Source organism: Nicotiana tabacum, chromosome 21 (genome assembly GCF_000715075.1).
Source record: "Nicotiana tabacum cultivar K326 chromosome 21, ASM71507v2, whole genome shotgun sequence".
In the NCBI taxonomy this organism is placed as follows: Eukaryota; Viridiplantae; Streptophyta; class Magnoliopsida; order Solanales; family Solanaceae; genus Nicotiana; species Nicotiana tabacum.
Genome location: NC_134100.1, coordinates 10,323,895 through 10,333,309, shown reverse-complemented (window position 1 = coordinate 10,333,309; position 9,415 = coordinate 10,323,895).

Here is a 9,415-nt window from a genome sequence, read left to right as displayed (position 1 = left end):
ACTTCCTACTCAAGGCATCGGCCACCACATTGGCCTTTCTCGGGTGATATAAGATAGTGATGTCATAATCTTTCAACAATTCCAACCACCTCCTCTGCCTCAAATTCAACTCCTTTTGCTTGAACAAATACTGAAGACTCTTATGATCCGTGAACACCTCACACGCCACACCATACAGATAGTGCCTCCAAATCTTCAATGCGTGAACAATGGATGCCAACTCCAAATCATGCACTGGATAGTTCTTCTCATGAACCTTCAACTGCCTCGAAGCATAGGCAATGACCTTGCCATCCTGCATCAACACTGCACCAAGTCCAATACGAGATGCATCACAATAGACAGTATAGGGCCCTGAACCTGTAGGAAAAACCAACATCGGTGCCGTGGTCAGAGCTGCCTTGAGCCTCTGAAAGCTCGCCTCACACTCATCTGACCATCTGAACTGGGCACCTTTCTGGGTCAATCTGGTCATAGGGGCTGCAATGGATGAAAACCCTTCCACGAACCGACGGTAGTAACTTGCTAACCCCAGGAAACTCCGAATCTCCGTAGCTGAAGCTGGTCGAGGCCAGTTCTTGACTGCCTCTATCTTCTTCGGGTCTACCTGAATACCTGTCGTTGATACGACATGACCCAGGAATGCGACCGAACTCAACCAAAACTCGCACTTCGAGAACTTAACATACAACTGACTATCCTTCGGGGTCTGAAGAACCGCTCTGACTTGCTGCTAATGCTCCTCCTGACTGCGGGAGTATATAAGAATATCGTCAATGAAGACTATCACGAACAAGTCAAAATAAGGTCTGAACACTCGGTTCATCAAATCCATGAACGCTGCTGGGGAATTAGTCAATCCGAATGACATGACCAAAAACTCATAGTGCCCATACTGAGTGCGAAATGCTGTCTTAGGGACATCAGACGCCCTAATCCTCGGCTGGTGGTAGCCAGATCTCAAATCTATCTTTGAAAACACCCTCGCACCCTGAAGCTAGTCGAATAAATCGTCGATCCTTGGCAGTGGGTACTTGTTCTTAATCGTCACCTTGTTCAATTGCCGGTAATCAATGCACATCCTCATCGAACCATCCTTTTTCTTCACAAATAGCACCAGTGCGGCCCAAGGCGAAACACTGGGTCTAATGAAACCCTTCTCAAGTAAATCCTGAAGCTGATCCTTTAACTCTTTCAATTTTGGCGGCGCCATACGATATGGTGGAATGGAAATGGGCTGAGTGTCCAGAGCCAGATCAATACAAAAATCAATATCCCTGTCAGACGGCATGCCCGACAGGTCTGAAAAGAAGACCTCGAGAAACTCCCGAACAATAGGAACATAATCAATAGACGGGACCTCAGCGTTGGAGTCGCGAACATAAGCCAGATAAGTTAGACACCCCTTCTCGACCATGCGTCGAGACTTCACATAAGAAATAACGCTACGAGTAGAATGACCAGTAGTCCCTCTCCACTTTAGTCGGGGCAAATCTGGCAATGCCAAGGTCACGGTCTTGGCATGGCAATCCAAGATCGCATGATACGGGGACAACCAATCCATCCCTAATATGACGTCGAAATCCACCATATCCAAGAGCAACAAGTCAACACGGGTCTCAAGACCCCTGAATACCACAACACAGGAACGATGAACCCGGTCCACCACTATAGAATTCCCCACTGGCGTAGACACATATACAGGGATACTCAAGGCCTCACTAGGCATAACCAAATAGGGTGCAAAATAGGACGACACATATGAATACGTAGATCCGGGATCAAATAGCACATAAGCATCCCTATTACAGACTAGAATAGTACCTGTAATCACAGCATCTGATGACTCAGCCTCTAGCCTAGCTGGCAAGGCATAACAACGGGGCGGGGCCCCACCTCCCTGAATCATATCCCTAGGATGATCTGCTGCTGGCTGACCCCTACCTCTAGCGGTCTGAGCTCCATCTCTAAGGCCTCTACCTCCATCTCTATGTCCTCTACCCCCGCCTCTAGCTGGTTGGGCAGGCTGTGGGGCAACTGGTGCCTAAATCATTGGGCGAGGACCCTACTGCTGCAAGCTGCTGGAAGCTTGAGGGCAATATCTGGCAATGTGACTCACATCGCCGCCAGTATAACAAGCCCTCGGTTGCTGAGAATAACGAAGTGGTGGTGCACTGATAGGTGCTGATGGTGAACTGAAGAGCTGCTGGTCAGAATACTGCGGCTGAGAACCACGATCACCTGGTGTACCATGAGAAGCCTGGAGAGGTGACTGAAAGGGCCTCGAAGGATGGCATTTACCATAAGAATCCCTACCTCCAAACGAGGTACCACTGAATATACCAGAATAATGGGGTCTCTTATCAGACCCATAACCACCTCCCTGAGCAAGTGCCATCTCTATCCGGCGGGCACCGTCTGCCGCCTCCTGAAATGAAATCTCACTACCGCCACTCATGGCCATCTGAACACGGATCGGCTGGGCCAACCCATCAATAAACCTCCGCACCCTCTCTCTATCGGTGGGGAGTATCACAATGGCATGACGAGCAAGATCAATGAATCGGGTCTCATATTGGGTAACTGACATAGAACCCTGCTGGAGACGCTCAAACTGCCTGCGAAGGGCATCCCGCTGAGTAACTGGGAGAAACTTCCCCATAAATAACTCTGAGAACTGATCCCAGGTCAATGATGGCGACCTTGTTGGCCTAGCTAAACAGAAATCCCTCCACCAAGTCTTGGCGGTGTCACGACCCAAACTGAAGGGCCATGACTAGCACCCGACCACACTTGCCGAGCACCAACGTACATTTCATCTAACCTTCATTATTATCTTTTAAGGCTGACGAGATCAATATAAATGGTAGACCTAGATCATGGACAACCAGCAATAAAATATGACGGCATGAACATACATAGCAGGGGATGACCAGACAATCAAGAAACTACGTATAAGGTATGAGCTACCTCGCTACTATGAAAGACTATACAACAAAAACTAGCCGAGAAGGCATACCAAACTATACATGAGACGACACCTGTCTATGAGCCTCTAAAAGAACATAAGTGGTGCAACATAGCCGGAATAGGGCCCCGACATACCCATAATGTCTATAACAAAAATTGCATACCAAGACCAAGGCAAGTCCGGAGAAGGGATCTCGCCAATCACCGCTGAACTGGACAGTCTACTGTGGTGGGGGAGCTGCACCTGCCTGTCTATCAGGACCTGCAGCACGACATGCAGCGTCCACAAATAAAAGGACGTCAGTACGAATAAAGTACTGAGTATGTAAGGCAAGGAACCATAAATGCGATCAGTAATGTAAGCAAGGATAGAGAATATACAACCTGTAACATCTTAGTACCTCTGAGGGCTACTTACATGAAATGCATGATACATATGTATAAATACATAAACCTTTAAAGCATTCGCCTCTGTGGGCATCATCATCATCATATCGTACCCGGCCATAATAGGCTCGGTAGAATCGTACCCGGCCACGTGGAGCTCGGTAAAACCCAACTGATCAGTGGTTGCACAATAGGTGCCGTACCCGGCCAACTATAGCGTGGCTCGGTAGAGTAAAATAGATACATATATATAATGCATGCTCGACTCATGGAATCACATTCTAAACCTTTTGGAGTGACGTAAGGTCAGTATCCTCTATACGCGTTATTAGGACTAACTCTTCACTATGAACCTTATAAGATTTAGGAAGTACGAACAACATTGATAACATAAGAATAAGAGAAGTAACATTAACATCAATCGTTCCATAAGAGGGAAAACAATGTAAGTACTGCTAGCTTCTAAGAGTAGAGTATCTTGGAAGCTCGTTCATTACATTATGTACAATCGGAGTCGTGCAAAAGAAGGAAAGAGATAGCCTCACATACCTTGTATATACTGCCCCAATCTCAAGCTATGCAATTGTCAAAACTCCTTAGTCTACAATAAGAGAAACAATACTATCGTTATCATTTAAGCGTCATAACTATTATGTATCGACCGCAACCTATTTTACGATGAAACGAACATCACCTCCCCTATATATATGACCTCACACCATTCAAAAAAGTCACCAAACAGCCCAAACAACATCAATAATAAACATATTGAGCCTCCCAAAATAGTCCACACATAGCCTAATCACTCCATACATACGACGACCACCGTAGTCGTGTCAAACAACCTGGAAATGTTACGAATAACTATCAGCCCATAACCCTACATATATATGGTGTTTCTCCACACCCTTCCTCCTCCAAAACTCCACAAGATAGTAGTAAAATACGCAGCCCAACAACAACGCAAAACAATCCACAAAACAATAACATTACTTCCAAGCCTTTCGATATATATTTCACAAGTTCTAGCTTCAATGGCTTAGCTGCAACTTGGATAATCTTAAATACATATAGAGTAAGAGGTTCCTTACCTTTATACAGAAAGAACAACTCCAATTTGACCTTAAATTTCCATGAAATATCCCTCCAATGCTGCCACAACAACAAAAAAGTGAAACTAGCGATCAATTAGTGTTTTTCGGCACTAGAATCACTTTAGAAGGCTTGAAATCACCTAGGATTGATATTAAGAACATGAGGGAGTATTTACAGAACATAAAACCTTTAAAACAACCTCCCACACGAGCTGAAACGACACAAAAATGAGCAACAACAAGAAGAACAAGAGACTTACTAGCGCCACAGAATTCCCGACACTTGATTTGTGTTGTTTGCCCTTTTTTTGGGTCTTGAATCTTGAGAGAACCTTGAGAGGATGTTCCTAGGGTTCTAAGGTTTGAAAATAGTGAAAAGAAATAACTTAAAACGGGATGGAGTCATCCTATATAGGTCCAAATATCTTAAACCGACTTAGTGGGCCCCATAGAGAGGTGCTTGGCGTAGTCTCGCGAAAACACGAATATCTCTCTACTCCGAGATCGTATCAATGAACGGTTTAATGAGTTGGAAACTAGACTCCTAGATCTTTAATTTTGTTGGTTGATCACCCCGTAATTCCTTGTAAATTATGAGAAAAGATTAGAAACATTTGACCCAATGTTTAAGTAAAATTATGAACCTAAGTTGCGACAACTTTTGTCGACTTTTGTTTCATAACTCGTTTGACTTCAAGACTTATGATACGGATATTATATGATTAAAATACCTTAATAAATGACCTCTTGAGTATATTAAGCACCGCTAGATTACCTGAAAATACGAGTTACAACATCCTTGATTCGTTTAACTTCTAATACTGGTTAATCACCCTTATACACTCTTGTATCACTTAAGACCAATAGGATTGACTTCTTATCATCTAAAAGATAATTCCTTCTTGGATTTATGTTAACTAATATATGGCATGAACTAACACATGTGGATATGGGTTGTAACACCCTCCCCCCTAGGAACATTCGTCCTCGAATGTAAGGGTTTATGGGGAGTTTAAATCATCGTGGATTCCAATGGAAATTTCCGATCAATTTTCCCCTATAAAATGGTCACTAGCAAAACTTGCAAGTAATTAAGCCCAACATATGGATTCACAAGGCTACACAAAGCATTATGCGTATTTACATTATCTACATATCACCATTTTGTATTAAGGAGGAGTATTCTCAAATTATTGCTTACCTCATAGAGCCGTTTCTTCTTCCAATGTATCCTGTCTTCCACCAGCATCCTTGTTATCTTCATTCTGGAATAAGTAAGGGTATTTAGACTTCATCTCCTCTTCTGCTTCCCATGTCATTTCTTCCATATTTTTGTTCCTCCATAATACTTTGACGGAAGCTACATCTTTTGTTCTCAGCTTGCGGACTTGCCGATCTAATATCGCCACTGGCACTTCTTCATATGATAGGTCCTCTGTAACTTGTACATCTTTGATAGGGATGACTCGAGAAGGGTCTCCAATACATTTTCTCAACATAGATACATGGAATACCGGGTGGACAAATTCCAATTCGGATGGCAATTCTAACTCATAAGCAACCTGTCCAATCCGTCGAAGAATTTTATACGGCCTGATATACCTTGGACTCAGCTTACCTTTCTTCCCAAAACTCATAATACCCTTCATTGGTGAGATCCTCAGGAAAACCCAATCACCAACCTCAACCTCTAGATTACGACGTCGGACATCAGAATAAGATTTTTGCCTGCTTTGTGCCGTCCTCAATCGCTCCTGTATCACTTTCACCTTCTCAATAGCTTGGTGAATCAAATCTGGCCCATATAATTCTGTTTCACCGACTTCGAACCATCCAACTGGTGATCTACATCTCCTCCCGTATAGTGCCTCATATGGGGCCATTTTAATACTGGAATGGTAGCTATTGTTATAGGCGAATTCTATGAGTGGAAGATGATCATCCCAATTCCACTTAAAATCTAGAACACATGCTCGTAGCATATCTTCCAGTGTCTGAATGGTACGTTCAGCCTGTCCATCAGTCTGCGGATGAAATGCAGTGCTGAGATTTACTTGTGTGCCTAAACCCTTCTGGAAAGACCTCCAAAAGTTAGCCGTAAATTGAGCTCCTCGGTCTGATATAATAGATATGGGCACACCATGAAGCCTAACAATCTCCTTGATATACAACTTTGCATAATCTTCAGCCGTGTAAGTTGTCTTCACTGGCAGAAAATGGGCACATTTTGTAAGTCGATCAATTATCACCCAGATGGAGTCAAACTTATGATAAGAGCGAGGTAATCCAATAATGAAGTCCATATTAATCACCTCCCACTTCCAGGTCGGAATCTCTATATTTTGAAGCAATCCACCGGGTTTCTGATGTTCTATCTTTACTTGTTGACAATTGGGACACTGGGCTACAAATTCTGCAATAGACTTCTTCATATTATCCCACCAATATTGCTCCTTGACATCATGATACATCTTTGTCGAGCCGGGATGGATGGAATATCGGGATTGATGAATCTCATTCATAATCTTCTCTCGCAACCCTGCCACATTAGGCACACACAATCGGCTCTGGTATCTCAGTGCCCCATCTTTTTCGATCCCAAAAGCCATACTTTTACACTGTTGAATGCTTTCTCTTAATCGTACTAAGATAGGATCTTCATATTGTCGTGCTTTTACCTCTGCTACCAAAGATGATTCTGATGTATTCTGTACAGTAACACCTCCATCATCAGAGTCTAACAATCTGATTCTCATATTGGCTAGATGATGAAGCTCTTTAATCAACCCCCATCTACCTGCCTCAATATGTACTAAGCTTCCCATTGATTTACGGCTGAGAGCATCTGCCACAACATTGGCTTTACCGGGATGATACAATATCTCGACGTCGTAATCTTTCAAAAATTCAAGCCACCTACGCTGCCTCAAATTCAACTCTTTCTGCTTGAAGATGTATTGTAAACTCTTGTGATCTGTGTAGATGTCAACATGGACGCTGTATAAGTAGTGCCGCCATATCTTCAAAGCATATATTACTGCAGCCAATTCCAAATCATGGGTTGGATAATTCTTTTCATGCTTCTTCAATTGTCTTGATGCATAAGCAATCACATTCCCACGCTGCATCAATACGCACCCCAAACCTATACCCGAGGCATCACAATATACCACATAACCTTCTGTTCCTTCAGGAAGAGTGAGCACTGGTGCAGATGTCAATCTATTCTTCAACTCCTAAAAACTACGTTCACAAGTGTCAGACCACTGGAATTTGGTAGCTTTTTGTGTTAACTTAGTCAATGGTGATGATATAGAGGAAAATCCTTCTACAAACCGCCTATAATATCCTGCTAGCCCTAGGAAGCTGCGGACTTCTGATGGTGGTGTAGGTCTCGGCCAATTCTTTACTGCATCGATCTTCTGAGTGTTGACACTAATACCCTCATCAGATATCACATGGCCAAGGAATGCTACTGAGTTCAGCCAGAATTCACATTTGGAGAGCCTAGCATATAACTTACGATCCTGAAGCATCTGTAATATTATCCACAAGTGGCCCGCATGTTCCGCCTCCGAACGAGAATACACTAGAATGTCATCAATGAATACAATCACGAACACATCAAGATAGGGCCTGAATATAGTATTCATGAGATCCATAAAAGCTGCTGGGGCATTTGTTAGCCCGAACGACATCACCAAGAACTCAAAGTGCCCATATCTTGTCCGAAAGGCCGTCTTTGGAATATCCTTCTCCCTAACCCTCACCTGATGATACCCTGAACGTAAATCAATCTTAGAGAAATACTTGGCACCCTGGAGTTGGTCAAACAGGTCATCAATTCTTGGAAGTGGATACTTGTTCTTTATAGTAGACTTATTCAACTGTCGATAGTCGATACACATCCGTAACGACCCATCTTTCTTCCGCACGAATAGGACTGGTGCACCCCAAGGTGAAGTGCTAGGCCTAATAAAGCCCTTATCCAGCAAGTCCTTCAACTGCAACCTTCAACTCTCGCAACTCTGTCGGGGCCATTCTGTATGGAGGAATAGAGATTGGTTGAGTGTTAGGCAACACATCAATGCTAAACTCAATCTCCCTTTCAACAGGAAGGCCCGGGAGTTCATCTGGGAAAACATCTGGGAATTTGTTGACCACAGGGATTGATTGTAAAGTAGGCGGTTTCGCCTCCGCATCCCTAACGCGAACGAGATGATAAATGTAACCTTTTGAGATCATTTTCCTTGCCTTAAGATAGGAAATAAATCTACCTTTCGCTGTAGCAATGTTCCCTTTCCATTCAATGAAGGGTTCACCCGGAAATTGGAACCTAACCATCTTCGTACGACAGTCAACATTTGCATAGCATGAGGCCAACCAGTCCATTCCCATTATCACATCAAAATCAACCATTTCTAACTCAAATAAATTTGCCGAGGTTTGACGCCTACAAATCATCACAGTGCAACCTCTATATACCCTTCTAGCAATCACAGAATCTCCTATCGGAGTAGATACCGCGAGGGGTTTACTTATCAATTTAGGTTCAATGCCAAACTTATTAGACACAAAGAGTGTAACATATGATAATGTAGATCCCGGATCAATCAGCGCATATACATCATAAGAAAACACAGATATAATACCTGTAACAACATCTAGAGACGACTCGAGATCCTGTCGACCTACTAGAGCATAGGTTCGATTTTGAGCACCACTCGAACTCGGCACTGCACCTCTACCCCTACCACGACCTGTCGACTGCTGAAAACCCCGTGCTGGAGGTCGAACTGATGAGGAAGAACCAGACACAGATCCAGTCGGCTGAGACATACCATCACCTCCTCTATTAGGACAATCCCGCATCATATGGCTAGGCTGCCCGCACGAATAGCATGCATCAGAACCTCGACAACACAGTCCAAAGTGGGCCTTGCCGCACTGATCACAATGTGGTG